Here is a 24563-nt window from a genome sequence, read left to right as displayed (position 1 = left end):
AAAAAATCAGAGCAGCGACGTAGCTACATATACCAGCAAATATTTGTCTTGGCGGGAGTGTCAGTTTCAGGTTTAAGCAGTTCTTGATGTTTTTCAGGTTGGTTTATGCACCATTACCGAGGGCTGCACTACAGCTAGCTCGGTCACACAGAAGCTGCTCCCAGGATCTCAGTACCTCGAGCTGTGCTGAAGGTGCCCCTCCAAATGCCTACACCATACACTTACACTATACACTTAGGAATGCCTACACTTACACTATACACGTACACCACACACCATACACCTACACTATACACTTACGAATGCCTACACGTACACCACACACCATACACTTACACTACACACTTAGGAATGCCTACACTTACACCACACCATACCGCACCGCCGCACTGCCCAGCCTCCCTTAGCCGCGGTCGCTTGTTCGGCCCGGGCGTTCTCTCCGCCACGGGCCCCGAGCACTCGAACGCGGCAGACGTGGCCACCGGGGAGCGCGGTGCGCCCGGGGCTCTCCCGCCGCGGGGCCGGGCAGCCCGGGAGGGGCCGGGCAGCCCCGGAGCGGCCGGGCGCGGAGCCCCCTCAGCCGGCCCGGGCGGCCCCGGCCCCGCGGCGGGACGGACGCGCCCTGCGCGGGCGCCGCTGCCCCCTCGGCGCTCAGCGCGCCCGCCGCGGGGCCGGGCTGCGGCACCCGCGCTGCGCCCGCTCCGCCGCTCGGGCAGGGCCCGGGCCCGCCTCGGCGCGGCGCGGCCCGGCCCCCGCGGGCCCGCAGCGGCCTCCCGGGGCCCAGCTCGCTCCTGCCGGGGAGCCGGGGGGCTCCTGCGTGCCCCGCCGCTGAGCGGGCGGCCGAGCCCAGCCCTGCTGGGTGCGTTCGTACGCGCTGGGGGGTCCGGGTCAAGTCAGCCCCGGCTCCTGGCGGGGCCGCTTTCTCCGCAGCTCTGGACTGGATTCGAGGCAATTCCGCTCCTTAGAGGCTTTCTCCCGGGCGCTCATGGAAACCCCGCTGGGGCCGAAATACTGACTGGCGGTCCCTGCTTGCTTACTGGAGAAGGTAGCTCAGGAACAGCAGTCGGCCGGGGAGGCTCTCATCCTCCTGACAGGAGCGCGGCCTTGCTGCGGCGGCGGTGCCGTGCCAGCGCGGTGGCAGGGCCGTGGCAGGGTGGTGGCAGCGCGGTGGCAGGGCCGTGGCAGGGCCGTGGCAGGGCGGTGGTGGTGCCGTGGCAGGGTGGTGGCAGGGCCGTGGCAGGGCGGTGGTGGTGCCGTGGCAGGGTGGTGACAGCGCAGTGGCAGGGCGGTGGCAGGGCCGTGGCAGGGTGGTGGCAGCGCAGTGGCAGGGCCGTGGCAGGGCGGTGACGGTGCCGTGGCAGGGTGGTGGCAGCACAGTGGCAGGGCGGTGGCAGGGTGGTGACAGCGCGGTGGCAGGGCCGTGGCAGGGCGGTGGCGGTGCCGTGGCAGGGTGGTGGCAGGGTGGTGGCAGCGCAGTGGCAGGGCCGTGGCAGGGCGGTGACGGTGCCGTGGCAGGGTGGTGGCAGCACAGTGGCAGGGCGGTGGCAGCGCAGTGGCAGGGCGGTGGCGGTGCCGTGGCGGTGCCGTGGCAGGGCTGTGGCGGGGCGGCCGCGCTTGGCAGACGCACAGACACCGCGCAGCCCCGGAGCCATCCTGCGCGTTCATAGAGCCTGCTGTTACTCCCACCGCAGCCCCTCAGCCATAAGATGAAGGCTTGCACTTAAATATAAAATAGGTGCAGGAACACGCATTAGAAGTCCATCTCATCTTAGCGGATCAGGCGGAAGATTTTCCCTTGTGAGTAGAAGCCTGAATTAGAAGTTACAAATACCTTCTATAAAACACTGTCCAAATGTAAATGTTTTTCTTCAGATAATGCAGATGCCTAAGGCTGATTAAAAAAAATAATTAAAAAAGCCCTTTCTAGAGTTCTGTGGATGGATTTAATACTAAACGATGTTTCTGCAGCGAGGAGGGGTTAAGCAGGCTCAGCTCTGATGGCTCTATTTCCAGCTCCAATAATGTATTCCAGAGTATCTTGCAAGAGATCCTATAAATGTGAACACAGAAAAACCGAACGTTCTTTTACAGAGGCAGGTCTTTTCCTCAAGCATAAATAGGCTTAGTCTGGTTTTTTGAGATAAAGGCTGTATCGTTACCAGACCAGTGGAATTTCTCTTTGAAAAGGAATCCTTGTAAATGCCGTGTCTCTGCAGCCAAGTGCTCATAACTTCCAGGGAAAAGCTCACTGAGTATTCCATACAAATAGCAAGTCGTCGTAACTAGCATCTTTCCAACTTTACGCAAAGTTAATATTACAGAATGCTAAAAAAAAAGAGAAAATAGAAAAAGAGAGAAAAAATGTACACATTTCTGTGTAAATAATTTGGCGGTTTTATGCTTAAGGAGATGTAAGTCCATTCAAGATTTTTGAAATTATTCATGCACCTAAATCCTATGGAATTAAATGGAAGTTAGGACCATAAGTATAAATAAGTGCTTATTTTTATTGTTTATTATTAATTGAAATCTGAGCTTCTTAAGAATTTTAAAAATATTTCTTCGACTTTTTCTTTAATTAAAGAGTAAAAAAGTGAACATGCAAGCAGTCATATTCCTCAAACAGTGTGTGCATGAAAATGAATCCGCTATCTAAAACTCCATAAAAAGAAAGTCAGAAGTCTAACATGTTACCATCATGTATAATGTACAAGAATATCTTGTAGTGTTTTTAGAAGATTATTTTCTACCAGCACTGAGCTCTAAACTAGACAGAAAAATGAATAATAATTCCATTAGATTTGGATCTTTTTTGAGTTGTTTGTTTGAGGATGCTTCGCTTGATTTAAAGAGCTTTAAGATATTCTTTGCCTTTTCTTATGACAAGTAACATAAAAAATAAAAGATTTCCCCATATAACAGTAGCCGCTGGTGTCCTGTGTCAGGGTATTAACCTTTTTAACCCTGTCAGTTGGTTGGGGCCAGGAAATATAGAGTAGTCTTTTACTACTCTTCTGTGTGTCACAACTTTATTACACATCACATTTTTACTCTTCTGAAGTGTCTATAGTACTAAAAGAAATCGTCTTGTAGAGAGAATGCAGTGTTACATGGCCAAAAAGTTATGTAGGACGGAATATCATATATTTTATCAAAGCAATGTCCTTCTTCATCCAGATTGCATTATTGTTGCTCTGTAAAATCTTAACATCAAAGAAAGACTCGGGGTTCTGTTTCATATTTTGTAAAGGTGATCTCTGAGCATTTCTAGCTGAATTATTCAATAGTTTGCTGTATATCATTGTGCTGATGACAAGAAAGCGGTCTCGTACCTTTAGTGGTGTCTGTACGAAGTTGGCTTGTCTTTCAAGTTAGTGTAAAGCCATACATACCAGTTAGTATAAAGCCATATATAGCTGATTAGCAATAAATATTTCAACTGCTATTACAGAAATATTGGTTCCTACAGGCAATGGTATTGTCCATTGCATATACATACTACACTCTTCTCAGAGAGCTTGTACACATCCTCCATTAAGAAGAATAATGAAAATTATATGAGCACTTAAAAGTCTCATCACGGTAAGGAGTCATCGTATTGCTAGGAGAATCAAAGACGCCCTTCAATTCATAGAAAAACATTGCTTTATCACTTAATTGTAAATCTTCAGAGACTTACACATTATTTTCAGTAATCCAGATGATGGCAGAAGAATGTTATCTTCCAGTAAATATCATTTCGTTAAATATATAACAGCTTTCGGCATTACATGGCAAGCTGCATCCAATTCTCTTCTCACTGCTGGGGTCATAGCTGATGCGACAGCTTGGCTTATTGCTCCCTACTCTTATGCCTGTTTTTTCCAGATTGTCACCCAGAATGTACTCCTCAGGTTTGTGCAAAAGGTTCACCTCCAGGCACTATTTCTTCTGGCAGCCGTGGTAGCACCTGGTTAAAGTGGCTTGGGGAGAGTGTCCTCCAGCTGCAGCCGTGTCTGCCTGCCGGGGCGGGAGCCCTGCAGGGCGCGCAGTCCTTTCTCCTGCGCTCGCCCTGACCTCGGCCCCCGCCGCAGGCAGGTGGTCCCCGCCGCAGGCAGGTGGCCCCCGCCGTCGCCTTTGGCTGGGCAGGGCTGCCTTGCTGCCTGCACCTCCTGCCTGCGCTTCCTGCCTGCGCTTCTCCTTGCTTGCACCTCTGCTGCCGCTCTGCTCCCTTGGAGCCAGAAATGTGTGAGGTTTCGATCCAGCTCTGACGCAAAGTTTATGCCCTTTGATGGGCAAAGCCCATCAGGGCACCAGGTGGGCTTCCACTTCCCAGGTCACAGCCCGACCCCTGTTACCTTGGACCATCCAAGTCCTTGCTTGTTTTATTTTTTGGTGTGTGTTCATTAGGTTTCTGCCTCAGCAGCCTCCTTTGATTTAACTCCTGGCAGTCAAGCAGGGTACTGTCACACAGATAACCTGAGGGAACTGTGACATTTATTCCCCGTAACTCTGTCATCCTCCGCAGCAGGGTATGGCTTTGGGGAAACTTAAATATGATCCGGGGAGCATTCACATGAGCCTTCATCTCGACTAGATGGAATGTGGTTCCCCAAATCACTCTGTTTCTCCTTAGCAACGTCAGTCCTCTAGAAAACAGTGGCACAGACCGTGGCAACGCTCCCTGTGAGGAGGCTTCGTGTGCTGCAGCGGGAGTTCAGCTTCATCCCAACGCCTCTGTGCACCTCTGCAGCCTTCGGTAGACAGCTTCGTGGGAGATGGATGTTTTGGGGATGAATTCGATCAGGAGAGCAGTCAGAAATAAAGTGAGGGGAAGTTCTCCCATTTGGTGAGATGATGCAGCACTGCAATAATCTGGAAATAGACGGACTGAATAGCCTTTTGCTTGACTGGTTTATAAGTGAAGTAGACAAAATAAAGGAGAATATACTTTCAAGAATAATCCTACCTCAGACTTTTCATCTGAAACTAGTTTGAGTTGGTCACTATTCACATTTTCCATTTCTTAAGCTAATCAGTATTCACAGTTTCCAATTTAAAAAAAAAGGCTTAGTATTCAAAATGCCCAATTCTTAACAAATGTTAACTCATTCTGACCTGAAATAAAAACACAGCATTTCTGAAACTTTATACAAAATCAAAATTCTGGGAGAAAGATGTTTCCCCAGCATTTTTGTTCCAGAATTATGAAATGTGTTCTCAATCTTTGGACGTATTTATAATTCTGCAACATATTTGTTGTTACGAGCCAGTTTTGTTCCTAGTTTGTGATATGTCAGTAATGGTAGTATTCTGATATTAGAGTAGTCAGTATGGTCTGTTCGTTTTAAATTAAGGAGAAGAAGTGCTCATCTGATTAAAAATGTCTTCTCTTCTTTTCATCCGCAGTGGGTTCATCTTAAGCACCCCGACAGCACTTAACAACGCCAGAAGGAACTCCATGGTGTGTCTGTACGGTCCAGAGCAGGGCGGTGCCGAGAGGTGCATGAGGGTCCGAAACTCAACAGGCCTGTGCTGGAAAAGTTAGAGAGTGGTAAATGCAGCAACAGGTAATGGGTTTGCTCCACTTTGTCATCTTTTGTGGACCCTTAAAAGTACTCCAAAGACTTCTGAAGAGACTAGTGGAATTCAGGTTCGTGTCTTTCTTTTCACTCTTGATCCCTGTGCAACGTATTGCAGTCCATGCTAAGGAGGAGCAAGCTATCGCAATTACTTTGTGTCGTGTTAGGTATCAGTAGTTTGTACGCTCTGTACACTTCTGCTGACTTACCGGAAACTAAAAATTAAGAAAAGAGCATTATACAAATCTCTGCCTGAAAAATTGAGATTATAAATGAAATTTCAAAATATTCTGAGGTTAAAAAAAAAATTCAGTGAAAATTTGTTCATTTGGGAATATTTTTCTTGAAAAACCTCCGTCCAAACTTCTGAGATTTTATCAAGCGAGTTTATGGCAAAGGAATATTTGACTAAAATCTCATAAGCCATATATATATGGAGAAGGACCAGGCATATCTGGTCTAAATGAATTGCAAATAGAGATGTAATTTAACTGAAATTTCTGATCTAAGGAGTACTCTTTATTCATTGATTTGGTGGGAAGGACAATTTGTTACCCTTCTTTTTTTTTCTGTATCACAGAGCCTGTTTACTTGGGGAATATGCTTTAAACCTTCACATTACATTTTAGATGCAAATGGTTTATTTTTTTTAAACACTATACACACTATATAAATAAATACTGTCCTGTTTTAGTAAGATAAGCAATTTTACCCATGCCAAAACATGGAATTTCCCTGTTCTGCATTTGTAGCTGAAATATTTTTTTAAGTTCAAGATTTTACTTTCATTTTTTAACCAAGTGAGTTTTGTGGTACGAGTAATTAAAATTGCAACACATTTGGTTCCAGGAGCCTCTTGGGATGCATTTCATGCAATGCACGCCCCTGCTTTGCCTGGCCTTGCCTTTCCCTCCCTTCCTTTCCCTATTGCTTTTTTCCAGCACAGCAAATACGATTGCTTTATACCAAATATCACACATGACTTTTTTTTACAAAGGTTATCCCTTTCTGGCATATTTTTCTAATTTATAATATGTTAGTCCATCTTCATTTTATTCCTCTTTCTGGCACGACTGAGAGTTTGGAACTAGTTTTTAGATTTTTGTCTATATGCAATTAAATGCAATCAACTTCCAGTAGTAAAGTTTTGGTCACTTAGTTCAAAATGCTGAAACAACATAGCCTGTTTTAAGGTTTTGGTTTTTCTTCAAGACACTAATATGGTGTTCATTATCAAAGGACAAAGGGCACTCTGAATTGTAATAAGGACTTTCTGGTTTTAAATTCCATTACTTGCATTAAAACCACTTACTGCCACTAAGAAAAATGAGTATAACTTTGCACAGTTTGTGGCAAACAGGCAGTCTTTTGATATCTTATAGCAGAATGTTTCAGTTAATAGGCCTGTACTTGAAAGTACCCTTTCACACCAATGGTTGCAAGTGCATTCTGTGTTTTTGTTTAAGTCTGACATCCGTGAAAAGACAACCAAGATCTGTTTCTTATTGTGCATTAAAGAGGATTCTTTGGAAATTGCTGAATAACTTAGCAATATGCTCTGTATCATTTTTACTGATGACAAGAGAGATGTCATCTCTGGTGCATCTGTCTAAAGTATCCTCTTGGATAACTTCTGTATATTGCAATCTGCTTCATTTCTTCAACTAGGAGGCAGTTTCAAAAGCCCTGTTAATTGGCAAATACCAAAATATTTCACTTATTTGCAAGAACCAAAAATGGAGCATGCTGACTCTTCGGAATCCGTTCCCAATAGTAAGTATTCCATTAAAAAGAAAAAAAAAGAAAGGAAAAAATCCCACAACACTCTTGCACTTAATTCAAGAGCAGGGCTGGTTTTTTCAACACAAATATGTTGTATCATTTCAAGCATTCAGGTCTTTGCCTTGGCGTGTTTAATGATCACAGCTGCACCAAGTTGGTTTATCTTCCAGTTAAGGTCAGGACAGCTGGTCAGGCCTGGAGACTGACTTTTATTATATTTTAGCGTTCAGATTCATTTTATTCCGTTTATCACTTTTGTACTTGGAACAAAAAAGGGTCCTTTCCAAATAAAACCCTTTCGAACCAAGATGTAGGCTACCTCTCCCACTGGCGAGGCTGCCATCTCACCAGGCTTCATCTGCAGGACAGATCAAACCTGCTTCTGCAGTCCTTCCCCCTGGGCTGTCCAGGACCGATGCAGCGGGTGCTGAGCGCCGGCAGCACACGCCTGTGCTGGGAGGCAGCCGAGGTTTTAGCCGCTGGTCTCTCTTCATGAAAACTTGGTGTAACGGGCGCTTGAGGCACAGCCTGAAATAAATGAATGCTCCAGCTGCCTGCTGGTACGCTTAGCATAGTGGCTTAACTGAAAAAAGGGGGAGCCGCTGCAAAATGAAGCTGAACAGTTTTTGAACAATACAAATTTCCTGTACACATTCCCCTCCTTTAAAAACAGAGCAGCAGCAGAAGAGCGGGGCAGAAGGGAAGGGAGAACAAACAGGGTGCACCTCCAAGTGCTGGCTGGTACGGCTGCGTACTGTCCCAGACATCGGGTGAGACCCATCCGCAGCTAACGTGGGCTTTCAAATACAGAAGGGACAGCTGGGTGGTGGGCATCGGTAAAAAGAAATCTGCCATGATTGAGGAATGTCCTTTACCAAAAATGAAGTAATTTTCAACACATTTTAGTCAATGGTGCTAGCCGATGATGGTCAGTTAACATATTTGTGTTGTTTTCAGCCTGTAAATATTTGGACTGCCCGTTACATGGTATCTCAGCGGAGAGCCTTTCTTTCTTAATCCAAAAGGCTCAGTTTTAGGGTATCCTTGTTACATCTGAGGGGGGTTTGCTGGAGGCTGCTCTAACTCTAGTCTTAAATGAGCCTCTTTCACTGTAGTTGTGGCATGGACTCCTGCCACAAAAATGCATCCCTGGGAAAGCTGCTCAGGATTTGTCACATTACTGTGACTTGAGTTTGGTAACTATGATTGAGTGGGTTTTTTTAAAACCCTGAGGGTTTTGATTTAGCATATTGTGTCAGGTCGTTATAGATACAGTGAGTGAGCATCAGTATTCAAATCTGGATCAAAACCTCGCCATAATTTGGACTTCTCATACCCAGGGATTTTGTGACCCCATCAGTACTGCCTGCTGCAGATGGCCAAGAAGTTGGTAGCCTCTAATTGCAAAATCCTCTTGAAAAGAGTAAATGTTGTTTAGTGACAGGTGAAGAACCTTACTCTTATTGCTGCCTTCACAGCTTGTTCCACCCTTCTTTCTCCCAAAATGAAACGTAAAAGCTAGAAAAATGTTACAATTTAAAACTATAAAGACTGTCTCTTTTCACTTTTCTTTATATGCATATACTTTGTTTTCTTTTTTTAACAACATCAGTTCAGGCAACGTCTCTGTCATCCTGACTTACACTGTGATTTTTAAGATGTCATCAGAAACATTTATTTGAGTGACTGCCAATCATTAATTGCTTCTCCTGTATGTCTCCGTAAACATTACATGTAGACATATTGGTATATAACATTCATGTGTTTTATGTTTGCATAAACATACTGCTAATACTGTGTTTCTCCAATAGAGATCTCTATAAATCTAGACCTCCAGAGATACCTTATAATGACTTAAACATTACACCAAACAAGAGATTCCAAGGGGACATGATCAGGATGTAATAATGGGCCAATGTCAAAAAGGATTTATGATTATTATTCATATGACTCAACCATATGCTCCAGCTACTGCTGTAATCTTGCTAGTCTTGGTCTGACATCTGTAGTGATAATGAGTAAAATTGCATTACGCCACAGAAAAAAATCAAGACACTTAAAAAATAACTAGTGGGCTGCCAGAAGAAACATTGACCTCTTCTGTAGGGTCAAGAGATGGTTTTAAAATATGCTGGATGCTCCTGACAAAGTTGAAGCACTCCGAGGATCTGGCAGCCAGCTGTTCTAGCTTTATTAGAGAAGAACTTAAATATAATTGAATTCCTAAACCATATGTACTTATCACGGCACTTAAATACCATGCATGATCCTATTGAGTGGACTTCAAAAAAAAGGAAGTTACCTATTTCATTTTATATAGTAGGACAAGTGGTATCTGTTCTAAATAATGTGAGACTGGGGAAGATACTTAAATAATCCTGTGTATTTCCAGGATCACCTGAACAGTCATGCTACCTGTTTGTCTCTCCTGGTTAAGCATCAAGCTTCCAAGTGACGACAGTGAAAAGACGGGTATTTCTGGTTTGTTTCCCTCTAACGGTCTTGGTCTGTCTTGGTCTTTTATGGAGCAACGCTCAGCTCTGGCTGCAGCTGAACCTAGTGCTGGCTGGGAAACAGTAGCTTATCTGTGCCATTTCCAGGCTTCCCTGTTCAGGAGGAATTTAGCAAACGTGCACATACCTTCTGGAGAGATGTCCAGACACGGAGAACTCCTTCCTGCTTCTGGACTAATATATAGTGTTGTGCAAGGTAAATATATGCGCATAGACTTCCTTAGTTTCTGTCAAAGTCCATCAATGTTCCATTATTGACTGCAGCGCTTAGGTGGGAGGTGAAAACTCATTCATTGCTCACTGAGAAAGAGAAAACTCAGGTGAAATGGCCTGATGTCAACCCTCCTAATCCTGCCGTGGTGATTAGCAGATGGGCAGCAAGCAAAAGTCAAAGGAGCTCGTGCATAAAGTGGGCTAAGTCACAAACCACCAAAGTTGCTATAAAATCATGGCCAAACATAGCAGTAAAGGACAAATATTTAGGCAGTGTCAGTCAGTCAACTAATGTATGTATCAGCATATTAGTGAGGAAATCCCCAGAAGCTCTGTGGGAGTTTTTCTTTTTGATCTGCCACCACCTGCCAGGCTGCTGGCATTGCCGCTGCAGCCACCGGGCAGGAGGGAGCAGCTCCCCTGGGACTCGAACAAGTTGCTCCTTAAGGCAAATAGCCACTTCATGAATTCAAAGGCAGACTGAGCAATCAGCAGCAGGTGAGGAGCAAAAGACAGGGAACCAGGCTGGAGGCAAGCTTGTCTGCCTGCCCCAGAACGGTGACGGCAAAGCTCCTTCTCTGCCTGTTAATAGCAACAAACGCTCTTCACTGCTGTCACTTGCACAACCTTCATTTTGCTTATGCTAAATTCTGGTGCCTCTCCTCATCCTCCTGAGATCCTCAGCCAAAAGACACGTTTGACATCTGTGAAGCCTGCAGTCTTGGCTCACACGAACACAAGCACTGGTAGACTCGAGATGTTGTTTTAAGCACCTGACATCCTCCATCTGTCTTCTTTATTTTTAATTATTTCTAGTCTATAGGGTGACCTAATCAAACAAGCTCCCGTCTGATGTCAAGGTTCTTTCTTTGCTTTAATCTCTTCACATTTCTATATAATTTTTTTTTCCTCTGGAACTATCAAAGTATTTTCTTTAACAAGCCCATCAATGAAAAACAAAGTCTGCATTCTTGAATTCTAAGTCACACATAAACCTTAAAGATGCTGTTTGCTCAGTGTTGACAGAAGCAGTCGTCTGCCCTAATTTACCTTCATCGTATGTTTTTATTAGAGCTGTGAGAGCATGCATAAACTCACCAGGGGGGACATGCACGTTACAGGGCTCTTTTCTTAAACTCTCCCAGCTCCAATAAAAACACATGGGCTAAAGCACTGTCCTGTACTGGGACAGTAATACCTCTCTGTCCTGTGTTCTTTCAGTACCAGAACAATTGTCTCTGAGAATAGTCACTCACTGAGGTCATCACAACAGGAGTGAAGGAACAGTCTTTGAGGGATGGTCTCAAGGAACTGTGTCTCTTACATTGACATTCTTCTCTTCAGTCCTACCAAAGAGCTTAGCGATGCTTTACCTCTAACTCAGGTGTTAAGTCTGATATCCTTTTTCTAACCCGATTATTTTTCAGGTGCTTATGGGGAGAGAGTGGTGCCATGGACTAGCACTAATGGACCTCCAGAAGTAACTAAAATGGCCCACCTATTGCTATAGGCTCACATTTTCTGAACAGGATTTTCATACCCACTGTGAAATTTTTGAGGCCCTACCAACTGACAAATATTAGATATGGATGTGTACAACCACATGCGTAAACATCAAACGGAGACAACATGAGCTCAACAGCAGAAGGGTTATCACTGTGGCTGATTGGGGTGCTTCACATTTAAGTTGTAGAAATTACTTAGATTAGAGAAAGGTGTCATTTGATCTTCCATTTTTCCACAGACGCTGCCAAATAGTTTTCTAAATCAGTCCCAAATGTGGCCTGGTCTCTGTGTTGGGCCCGTGTGAGTATAGTAGTGGTTTTGTTCCTTCTTGCTACCTTTTCTTCTCCCCCCATGCTTCCTCGCAGAGTTTGGGGCGAGAGCGCTGAGCCCCAGAATATCGCACGAGTTAGACAAAACAAAGCTCCAGCGTGCGCTAGGTGCAATAACCTGCAACGTCTCCCCTGTCATCCCAAATTATGGGAACACGCTGTGTTTCCGCCCTGCCTACCCGCGTGCCTGCCTGTCGGAGAGCGGTGCCTCCTCCTCATCAGCTGGGCCGGTGCGGGGCCAGCTGTCAGCTCCTTCTCGCTGAAACGTGCTTGCGTTGCGTTCCGCTGGCCTCCGAGGGCACGGGCGAGCAGTGCTTATGCCGGTCAGCTGCGGGGGTCGTCGTGAGCTACGTGGCTTCTCCGAACTGTTTTGGGGTTTGCTGGCTGTACCCAGTAGTACTGGGGTCACTGCCAGCGAGCGAGTCAGGCACACGAGACTCCCCAGTACCTGCTGGTGCCTTCAGCTGGGGCATAAACCAGCCTCCCCGTTTGGAGTTGGGGGGAAATTTTTCCCCCCGTGCCAGGCTGGCAAGGCTGCGCATTTGGGAGCTGTGCTTTGTTTAAAAAATAACTCTTCTATGACATGGTATGCGAGCCATTTCTGAAAAGATCCTGGATATGCATTTAATAAATGCTCTGCTGTCATGGGGAGATAGGTCTTTGGTGATGTCATTGATCGCTTGCTATCTTAATTAAGTTCATTGTAATTTTGGTCTTTTGCCTTACTTCTGGGGTTTTCTAGTGGGTCTTGAGAAACCACTGCAGGCCACGGTGGATGGGCTGTGTGGACAAATACTCTCCAGGCTCTTCAGTGCAAGACACTTACTGCTGCAGTCTCAGGTGACTGGACTTCAAGAGCTAATGTACTACAGTTCTTCTAAAATAAGGCAGGTCCATTGAAATAGTTTATGTAGTAGGTCTTTGGAAATGTGTCTCAACCAGGCAGAAACAGGTTAGAAAGCCCTTGTTAAAGTGTACAGCAAGCGCTAACAGCCAAGTGACCACAAGTACTTGAAGGCAGTAGGCTGTTCCGCTGGGTTAGGTGGCTCCAGAAGAAAACGTTTTCCAGAGCCACGTGTGAGGGAATCCACACCTACCGCTTTATTGCAGCCCTGCGTGCCTTAGAGAGGGTCGAGGCTACACAGTGACACATCTGTAATCTGTCCCGGGGTACTCCCTGGCATAGCTGAAAGATAAAGGTATAAAACTAATATTTCAGGTAAATCAATGGAAATATGGCACAAAGTGGTAAAACATGTTTTCCCGTAAATCAGTGAATTGCAAGATAACTTGTATTTTTTCTCTGCTTACCCCCGCAGATACTGTGTGCTGCATCCATCAGAGAACTGAGTCCTCAGAGAGCTCTGAGATGGCGTACCTTCTTGCATGTGATGTTTTTAATCGCTGGTACTTTGTGCTCTGTTTCACTTACTGCTGCCTTGTTCTTACATCCCGTTGTCTTTCTTAGGAAGGTTAATGATGGAAAGGAGTTGGATTATTTTGTAGGACGCCCTTTGCTCTCGCCTTCCACATACTTTTTCCTCTCTTTACCTGATAAAAAACCAGCAAGCCCGGCAGAGTCCCGTGAGCGTGGCCTGGCACAGTGCCAGTGAAGACCCCACCCACCTGGCAAACCAGATTTTTTACAGTACTTTCTTGAAGCGTGAGTGTATGAATTTGGAGAAAACATTGTGGGAGAAACTCGAAGGGATTGATAGGGCTTGTTTGGTTTTTATTTGGTTTGCACAATGTCATTTTTTGCTTGCAGCGATATTATTTAATGATGATCATGGCAGAAGTAATTCCTAGCGTCAAGCAGACTCTTGCTTGACACTAAGAAAAAAGAGTCCTGTTTAATCTTGCGTTTATTTTAAACCCTTTTTTAAAAAGCATCAGTGGAACACTAAGCGCTCAAGAGAACAACTGGAAAGGCAAAGTTCAGGGCCTCAAATGCATCTCTGCTCCGCTTTCAGCTGTGAGCTGACTAACATGGCTAAGGACAGGGATGTAAGTGGAAATGGTCACGAGTCATTTTCTGCCCATGAATGTCCAAGGTAAGATACAGACAGTTCTAAGAGGATGACTAAGTTTTTACAATACCAGTTGCCTAATTCAGTTCTTAGAGCCTGTCTAGAGATTAGGCTTCGAAAGGAGCAATTTGGAGGAAGAGACTCGGAGAATCAGACTAGAAAGTCGTACCGTGTTCAGCAGGGCAGCGTGAACACAGGGATTCAGGAGGCTGTAGCAGTGGAAAATAGGGATATAGTAATTGGCATTATGGATAGGTTAGTGAAGATAGATACATGAGGGGATTATAGTTAGGAAACAGGCAACACTCTTCTGCCCAGCCGTCCTTGGGTTGCATAAGGGAGCTGTGTGAGTGGACCCCGCATCAGGATTGCACTGCACTAAGCTAGGGGCACGTGGTGACAGCACGGCACCTGGGTGTTATGTGGTGGAGAATGCTGTGAGAAAGATCAAATTCCCAAAGCCTGAAACGGACTGAAGATAATGTCTATTGGTGCCATTGCTTCCTTTCAGTGTTTGCTCTTGATAATGTCTTTTGGTGCTGTCACTTCCTTTTTTTAGCACACTTAAAGTGCTTTGCTGGGCATAGAGGTACGTAGGAATGCTTGAGTATTGTCAAAGGCGATGGAAAGAGAAATCCCATAACTTAAAAGTGTATTTGCACACTGTTAACAAAGGTCTTTTGCTAGAATGCAACCTGTATCGCTGCTAATCTACCAAAGATGTCAATCCAGGAGCGCAGTGTCCAAAATCAACTCGGGGAAATTTCCTCCCAGTGGTCACAGTGTGAGAATAATCACTGCCACCTTTGTATCACAGGGATTCATATCTTTCAACAGACTTTTCTATCATCCTAGCAGTAGTGGTTTGTGAAACGAATGAGGTCCCATAAGTGAAAACATAAGTAGAGTAAGTGACCTTCATACATAGAGGTATAAAATAACAAATCAAGCATTGCAACAAACCAACAGTGCAGTGTGCACAGATGGAAGCAGACAAAATAAATTAAAATGTTGATACCTACTGTATTTCCCAGTATCTCAGAGGCTGTGAAAAGTCACCTACGTGGTTTTTTTTCCAGTTGCTTATGTTCAGAGTTTTAAAAGCACGGAATAGATGTTTTCCCTGTCATTTAATGACAAATGGAGGGAAGGACTGCTCTGTCTTCAGTAACTAATTGAGCTAGTAATTTAATCATAAGTTAGATGGCAAAACTTTTTTTATTTTCAGTAATAATTTTTACTCTATCTTGTGCTCTTTAATTTAAGCTTAAAACCACTGATTTAAACCACCATCTTAAATCTCAGAACAAAAAAGAACCTATAAAAGGAAGTAGCTGAATGCTACTTTCAGGATGTTTTTATTAGAATACTTTTAGAAGAAATTGTTGGTGAAATATTGTTCTTGTAGGTCAGTTTTCCTTGCTGCTGAGGAAAATCAGAAGCAGAAAAGGAGGTGGTTTCTGGTCACACCACAAGTCTAGAGAATTAGGGCTCAGTCTCTGCTTACTGTTTAAACTCATAAAATGTGTAGGCTTCTGGCTTAGTTCAGTGGAGTTGCTCTGATGAGCTGGAAGCCGTGCCAGCCCCTTCACCCCGTTACTTCTAACCAGATGTACAAGCCCACGTTCCGCCTTTCCATACCTGTGTCCTCAGTGCCAACAGGAGGGAGCCGACGCATCCTTCTGTGAGCAGAATAGAGCCGCAATAGCGTGTCACGCCGGAAGAGATGTCTGTTCCAGAGACTGATGTGTTTTATAACGGTAACAGAAATGCCTTCCCATGCAAACTCTAGCACTGACACACTGAACTCAACAGATTTAAACCAGGAAAGAATTTGAACACGACATCTAGAGTAGAAAAATCAGAAACAGAAAAATGGGGTGGGTTTTGTTGTTGGATTCTTTTTCATTTCATTTTACTGTTTTATATGCTGAGTTCGTAGAGTTTCTGGAAATTTGAATGCCTCTACCGGGGAAGAGGCCCCAGCAGAAGCATAGACTGGACACTTTTGTATACCTGGTCCCATGTTTTCACCCTAACGCATGTATGACATTTGACTTATAGCTCACTACATATACAGCTACACAGCCAGCTATCTATGCAAGCAGCATTGCATGAACACTTTTGTTTTCTGTATTTATTAATGTCTTCCACACCCTTCCATCACCTGTGGGGGCTTAAAACAAAGTTATGAAAAGCACTAGTGCTGCATGAATACGGCAAAACTCCATAACAGAGAATAAGCCATGTTACTGCCCTAACAATTCAACCAGCCGAAACATTTTCTCCGTGTAATCAAATGCGCCTGTCTCATTATCACGCTTAAGCAAACAGCTTAATAGGTGGCTTTGTCCAAGGGTGTACAACCCAATCTCAGAAAATCCTGCTTTGTAGCCTGTCTCATGAAAAGCAAAATGTAGATTGTGCTCTGGAAGTTGTTTACAAAATTGCTCGTGGTCTGACCTGAAGATCAGGTTGGTTTTCAGCATTACGAGCCTCTTGGCTTTGTCGCCTGTTCCTGTTTCTGTGCTGCCCAGAGCAGTTTTCCTGGAGAAATAAGAGTGTCCTCTGGTGGCTGGTATCCTGCTGCTCGCACCGAGAGACGGGGGGTCTGTAGGCACTGTAAGCTGCTGAGCCAAATAACCCTTATTTTTATTTTGTAAATCGGAGAGTCTTTTTTGCCATGCGATATCTTATTTTCCTTGCAAGTATCCTTGTTATTCAGAATGCCCTATGATTAATGAAAATGCTCAAACGGATCTTACAAAGCACGTCCTCTCCGCATGAGTCTATGCAATGGCCCGGACGCTCTCACTGGTGCAGCCGTGGCGTCCTTACCGCTGTAAGGGGGCATGGCAGGACGGGTTAAATGCCACTCTTCTGCCGTGAGATTTTCATAACGATAGGTTGTGTCTGTGGAAGCTTGTAACCCAGCTTGCGTGCACCCACATCACACAGTGCTGTGGGAGCTGCTTTTGCCACGAGGGCTAAGATTACAGAGCAGTTTCCTTCCCAGCCTTGTGACTCCACGCGCACACACATGCACGTTTCCAAAATACTCCGTTCTGGGGTATGAGGGTTTTTTGGTGGACTTGCCCTATGCCAGAATATTCAGCAAAATCTTTTGAGCTTTTTGGGGGTTATGAGAGGATAGCAATGGTGCTCTTCCTATTAGTCGAAAAATTCCAACCTCCGTTTATTTCAGCAAGCAACAAATAAAACTACTGTGGGTCCCACAGTGTGTCTCTTCACAAGCCTCCTCTTCTCCAGTCATCCTCCTCTTTCCAGAAAGCATTGCTTTCACTTTCCCCACTGCAAAAGCAAAACCTCTCCCCCTCTGCTCTCTCTCCTGTCTATCAAACTTGTTCTTCCTTTTCCTAGAAAATCCTTGCTTCTCATTTTCCCCTCAATATTTTTAATACCAGCTGCTCCCCTGCTCAGACCATACCTATTCCTTTTCCTGGTGGGCAGAGCCCGCAGCGTCACCATCCGTTGGTAAGACCACAAACGAGTGGACTTTGTCCCCATATCGACCACCGGGACAGGACCCCAAACTCAGGGTTCACAGGAGTGCCCCTCTGAGGATTTCCATGCCAAAAGCACTGTTTTATTGTCTTCCACACCATTTTAAGCAAAGGGCTGGCTTACCCAGATACAACAGTATTTGAGCCCCAGTGGTCCCACAGTTTCCGTGAGGAGTTGGCTGGAGTATCCCTGAGAACAGACCTTTGCTAAAGCCCCTGCACCGGTGATTGTTTCCTTCCGTTAGCACGGAGTTTCCGTTCGGTGGAGTGAAACCCCCTCGCTTCACTCTCTGTCACTCAGATGAGGGGATCTGGCCCCTCTGGACCTCAGAGCAGGATCTGGTCCTGTTACTCCGTGGTGTCCTTCTCTGTTTGTAAATTTTGTCTTCTGTACTTCAGCCTGCATGAAGTGGTGGCATCTGATATTTTAAGCCAATCTCTTTGTAACATCTCTAAATTAAACACTCTGTCTTGTTTGTTAGTTTGGTTTATCTTGACTATCGTCTACCACGAAGCTACAAGCTCCACATCCTTTCAGAAAACAAACATGACTGACAGCAATCGTTACACAGAAAAGCTGAAGCAAACCATGCTTTGATGGATTTTCTGTTAGGATTCATAATAGCATGGAGTTAAAAGAGAGAAAATAGGTGCTTTGGAGCATAAGATCGTAAAATGCTAATTTCAGTGACACAGTGGTGGACTGAGTAAATATAGAAAGGATTTATTATGAAGTTCCTTAGTGTTGTTGGCACTGACAGCAAATTGCTGGGCAACATTATATCGCCAAAATCCAGGAAATAGCACAAACATTGAACCACTGTATTTTCAATGGCAATAATGAGAGAAGCTTTGGTATTGGTTGGCATCCCCACAAAAGGCACATGTTGGCATGTTCAGGAATGTAAATGATAGATCTGCTGCTTGAAGTTTATAATTATTTAATCAAACCCAGACTGCAGAACCTGGAGGGACATCGTGTATCCTTAAAGAAGAAGGAAGAGGGGGAGAGAGAAAGAAAAGAAAGTCATACTTTGCAAATGACGGAATGTGTCAGTCCCCTGGGTGTGCCTACCGTGTGTTTGTGATTGCTGCAGAATTTGTGGGTGATCTTTTCTGCTTGCTACGTCACCATATATTTAAGTAGCCCTGCAGAAAACAAATTGCCGACAATCTCTTTTATGTGCTGATGGAAGTCAGGTCAATTATTTCCACTTCCTTTCACGGAAGAAAGAAAATCTACAGATCAGGACAGGAAACCACTCATTTGATGAACTATTTCTACACTACTGTGCAGGCACACACATACACAACCTTCCCCTTCTCTCCTGCAAACAGACACGCACACAGCTCCAAGCCCTCTCTCTCTTCTAGACGCACAGAGAGGCACGTTATTTTCAGCTCACATTTCACAGTTAGATTATTATTACAGAATTGCAAGAAGACTTATTTTGTTTCCATTTTTTGTAAGGAAAAAAAAGAGATAATGAACATGCCATTTTCAGAAAAAAATCTCCCAGCACTGTATGTTCTGGCTGGTAACAGGCTGAGTAGCAGAGGTCTGCTACGTTCCCAGCCGGGGCTTTGCTGCCGACTCAACTTTCAATTTAGTCCTAGCATGATGGAAAAAGAAAAAAGTCTTTCAAAAGCAGTAATTGTGTGTTTCTGGGGAGAGAGAACAAATTACTAAATCAAATTAGCATTACATTTCTTTCCTAGACCCTAGGAGATTCAAGGATTTACATAATACACTTTCTTAAATTACATTGTTAGTGTAAACACTAAGATTCTGCACAAAATCCCTGAGAAGTGATGCATTATTTGCTGATGTCATCGTGCAATATTAAAAAAAAAAGGTAAGAAATGCCTTAGCTGTACATATCAACACATGATCGCACTATTTTTAAAAATAAAAATACGGGATTGTATTATATTCTGAAGGATTCAATACCATTAATCCTTTCGCTGTGTGTGCTAGGAATACTTGCATTGTTTTTTTCTTTTCTCTCGTCACAGATAAAAATATTTGCTGTGGGGTATTCACAGCTGTGGAAGATGCAATCCAGGCCCCACACAAGGCTGTGGAAGAGTTACCCTGGATTTCTGTGGGGTCATCATTTGACTCCAAAAGGCTCAGTAAGGGTCCTCAATATTACTCCATTTCCCATCCCAAATTTCGTTCTCTAGTGACCGCCTCCTTCTTCGTATCGCCAAATTCTCTGTAATTCTGTCTCAGTTGATTGATTTCTGTTTTGCAGCACTGAGGTAGAGCAGAGTTTCCACGTGGGGCTCCGCAGCTCATTGCTGCCCCACGGGCGGCCGCGCTCTCGCCTGCTGCCGCACCCAGCCGTGTGGCACGTGGCTGCTTCGAGCTCGAGTTTTAATAGTCCACTCAATCAAAAACAATGGTGCAATGATCAAAATAAAAAGAAAAATTGGCTTCCATGTCTCGGGCATGTGCAATTGATAATTAATCATTTGAAAATTAATCAGGGTAGAATGCAGAGAATTTTATTGTTAATTTTATGAGTTTCAAGTCCTCTGAAGAGCTGCAAATGGTAAAAGGAGAAATGAAGTAAAATCGTATTTATGTCCTAAGACACATAAAGGACAGTCAGTACTGTTGTAGTTGTTGACTTAGGAGTCCCCCATTTGAGAAGCTAAGCCACAACAGCATAAAGAAATATGCAACTTACGTTTAATTCTTTTTAATTTAAAGATGACTTAAAGAGCCATACAAAACAAGAACAGCATCAAAACATATGCAAGTCAAAAAGCTTCATAACTGTAAAAAATGATTGTAGTGTTGGGGTTTTTTTTAAGTTGGACTAAACAGTTCTGTTTATCCTAGGACTCTCTGTATATGTTTTCTGTGTTTCAGACAATAAATGTTTCCCACAAATTTATGCAATAGTATGTAATATATTCAGGAAAACTAATTACTGAAGCAATTTATGTTTGGAAAGTTATCTCTAAAGCCAGAGGGATAGAAACATTTTGTATAATGAGAGGTCGCATCCCACACATAATTTCTTTTATTTAATCTACCTGTGCATAGAAACCTATTATTAAAAAAAAAAATAATTGGCAGAATAAATTCAGCAGTTGAAAGGCATAAGAAAAAATATGCAAATTATGAAATAAACAGCTAAAATTACATGTATTTTAAAACTCCTTTATTAAAAATAATTCTGAAGCTAAAAGTTGAGTGCATATCATAATATGCTACCACTCTAAATGCACCCTTCCCCTACCTCACAAATGGGCGTTTATATTAATAGGGTATTGGGAAAAAATGAGCAATGACCCCTTCTTATCTTTATTTTGGGTTTCTTTTCTCGACAAGGAATGTGGAATTTACATTTAAATTTCCTGGGTTTTGTCCGTTTGTCAGCACTAAGGCCATCTCTGTGATTTACATTTTTTGCATTTAATGATTTTCTCAAACAGAATAAGAAACTCTCTTTTTTACTTCTCCTTTTAAAATCTCCAGTATTGATAACAGGTTTTAAATGAGATTTATGGTTAAAGATAGATGGGGGTTGATTTTACAGTTCAGAGTTCTTTTTAAATATAAATACATTAATTAAAAAAAAAAAAACAACAAACCAAAACAAACAGGATCACTTGGGAAAGCCTTCACTCATTGATTAATTCGCAAGGATCAGCCAGGGTGGTGAAGGAATAGCTACAATATCTAATTATATTCATATGAAAAACATAACCCATGCACATTTTTTTCTCTGTGTTGCAAAAAGTTTCATTTCCTGCTAAAGTTTCCGGGCGCACTGCTTGGCTGCTGGTCTTTCTCAAAGCCTGAAATTTCAAATGAGGCAGATCCGTTATCTAAATACATGTGCTCTGTGCAGCTGAGCCCGAATCCAGCGAAATCAAGGGGAGCCCATGCGTGAAGATGGGACGTGCCAGCTGCTCCCCGCATCGCTTCTCGCCAGAAGCACCGCTATGCAGGGGGCGTTTTTAGCTGATATTTTAAAACCGGCTCCATTTCTCAATACACAGAAGTCTTGGTATTTGAAACACGCGGGACATATGTTTTGTATGTCAGTAGGTGCATATGGCAAATTGTATCCCTAGGTGTGTTGAAGACAGTCTCTAGGGTTCACTAGGAGTTATGCATTAATACAGATTGAGAGAACTGGACTTATTTATTAACTCACCTATGCTCCAAAAATGCGCTTCCACCCCAGCACTTTCTTTTTTCTTTTTTAAATTTTCCGTCAGTCTTTCCCCAGACTATTTACCATATCTGTGATTTTTTTTGAATGTCATCGTTGTGACTATGTCAGCTTTCTTATCCCGCAGTTGCAAAGTCCGCACAATTCCTTCCTGATTCTCCAGGAGAGCTGTGTGCACCAGCGGTCTGTATTTTGGGAATTAAGAAAATGTAATTATATGCTTAGATATCTTGCATCCCTAAGTCATTTGCTGAAGTCACTGCGTGTGTCTTCGGACACTGAAGTTGTTGATGGCAAATATGTGTCTTAGTTTGTCCTTCAGCAGCTTCAGTTAAATTATAGCTCCTCTGTTAACAGCCATCTTCCTTTGCCACGAAGGGCAAAATCTGTTCTTCAAAGCACGCTGCTTGGTTAGAGCATTTGTGTACGATCGTTACCCAAAATTTTGTCTTACAAGATCTCATTTTGACAGGCACATATACAGCACGCAATATTTAAATGTGGTGTATTTCTATCAGATGTATATGTAATCATTCATTCATATCTCTGTATATCCGATAGTTTTGTGTATAATGTAAATAACACGTCTTTTCCAAACAGCACTTACGCTTCAACAGCCTACATCTCCATTCCTCCTATGTTAGCAACATGAATACATTTCTCCAGCCCTTCAACCCAGAAAGCTAAACATGCGGGTGAGCAGTGAACTCCTAAATTAATGACATGGTCTATGCTGATGTCATGGGACATGACAGTAATTCCACAGCATAAAACTCACCCAATGTAATATCAACACACACAAGACTTAAGACAAAGTTTAAACTGAACGCTCTTCTATGAAAAAAATCAGCGTTTCACAGTTTAAGTATTTTGCAGAAATGTGCTTGCATAAACAAAAATGTCAATGGAGAAAAACCCACACTGTTCATTTCATTTCTTTTTAATAAGAATGCGTTACAATAAGAAATGTTTCATCATTTTCATTAATCTTATTTGATTTTTATACCATATTACTAATCGTATCTGTTTACCATTGTAACATAACACAATGATGATGAACATTCAAAATAGAATATTTCAGTGCCTGTAAGCTACAGTGTTTTGCAGCTTTCAATCTCATGTCAATATTAATGGTTGAGCTCATTTTTATGCCTTGCAATAATTTATTTTTGATTCCAGAATAGCCATTGAGTTGGAAGTTCTGATTTCTGATCATCTTTAGAAAGCACATCATCAATATTAGGAGGAAATTCTTTTCAAATTTGAAGAATTTAGTCAATGTTATATACATATATTCATATACTTTCTCTGTGCCTGATTGATTGTCTCCTTTTGTAAAAGGGAGAAAGATAGGTCTTCCATTGTAAAGTACTTTGAGGTTGGCTTAGGACAAATTGTTTATGAGAAATTGTTTTGGTCTTTCTTATCAGGCTCTTTTTTTTCCCCCAAGTCCTCTAGGACCAGCTTCTCGCTCAGAAGCATGAAGCTACCCAAAAGCTGAGTCACCCGCTGTACCTTGAGGCTTCTTCCTACCTACAGAACTCTTTCCACCACTTCACCTCACCTTGCTGACCGAGCATGTATCGTGCTTGCGGTCACCTGGCTCAGCTTCTCCAGGCAGGGCTGTAAGTGCCCCCATCGGCTGGAGCAAGAGGCAGAGCATGCACCTGACTTGTTCTTTCCCAGATGCTACTGCAGTGAGTGCCATAGGACAGGCAAGATCAGGATCCCGGGCGGCGTTCTCCATGAAAAAGGCTCCTGGCTGTGCCCGGTTAGAAGTATGCCTTTGGTAACAAAAACGCGGGCACTGGGCAGCACAAATGCACGCGGTTACTTAGGCAAACGCGTGCAGATGCACCCGGCGTTACCTTTGAACTCTCTGCAGTCCGTAGCAGGAGCTAGCTGCAGTGTACCGGTCCGACCGTGCGTGCGCTTAACGGGAAATGCTTTGCTGCAGGCTTAAATGAGCCCTGTGGATGCACTGAGTGCCACTGAATGAACCAGTTTACGCAGTCGAAACACTCAGGAGATTTTGGCTATCCTCTTGCTCTGGCATTGTATGGCAGAAGACCCAACAACAGAGTGCCAAGGATATCCCACAGGTAGCATCCAGAGCCCTGGGAGCGCAGGATATGTGCCTGGGAGGACAGGACGTGCAGAGCATTTAAAAATCTTATAAGGTTGCTGTTAAAACTAGAAACACAGCAAAATGGCTGTTAAAGTCCTATTTAAATTCTGCTCTGCGCTGTTTTCCATTATGTTTGAAAACCTGGTAATAGTTCAGCAGCCTATCAAGAAAAGAAAAAAGAAAAAAAAGATTACTTTGCTGTAAGAGGGAGGAGTGACAAGATTACAGCAGCTGGCTGTCTCTTACTCCCCACTACATTGTACAGAGCAAAAATGGATCTTCCTACAGAAAGCTAATCAAGGTGGAAGAGAAAAATTGGTTCATTAACAATCCCCGTCACTGAAAAGTCAAATAATTTTTCACTCTTCAGTTGAGTCCAATTACAGAGATATTACTAGAAATTGTTTTTCTGTGATGGAGAGCTTTGATGGCGATTTTTCTTTTTTGGCATTTTGCTTATTGCTCACTCGCATTGCACCCATTGCTGGGTGGAGATTAACACCTGTTACTGTTTTAACAGAAAATGATGAATGGTGCCATTACTGGCACAGCTTTATGTGAACAAAATTAAGCTTGTGTGTGTTAACTTTTGTAGTTACAGCAATTACTACAATTACTTTCAAATTATAGTTTGCACAGACCCTGCACCAAAGCTGAACGACTGAGAACAACCATCCTCCCATTTTCTTGGAGAGGGCTGTAGGCAAAATGCAAGCTGCAAGCTCGCTCCATGCCTCCCTTGCGTCAAGGGAACGCTGTAAAGCACCCCCTCGTTTCGCCC

General features: G+C 43.6%; 1 long non-coding RNA gene across 1 annotated transcript; it reads left to right on the top strand.

Moving 5' to 3' along the window:
* Positions 1–752: 752 nt before the first annotated feature.
* On the top strand, positions 753–23801 carry LOC140658062 (uncharacterized). The gene is made up of 4 exons (XR_012044580.1): positions 753–1045; positions 5389–5632; positions 22255–22349; positions 23105–23801. It is a non-coding gene; the product is annotated as an uncharacterized lncRNA (long non-coding RNA).
* The last annotated feature ends 762 nt before the right edge of the window (positions 23802–24563 follow it).

This window comes from Ciconia boyciana, chromosome 11 (genome assembly GCF_034638445.1).
Source record: "Ciconia boyciana chromosome 11, ASM3463844v1, whole genome shotgun sequence".
Lineage (NCBI taxonomy): Eukaryota > Metazoa > Chordata > Aves > Ciconiiformes > Ciconiidae > Ciconia > Ciconia boyciana.
This window is presented reverse-complemented; position numbering and strand designations above follow the sequence as displayed.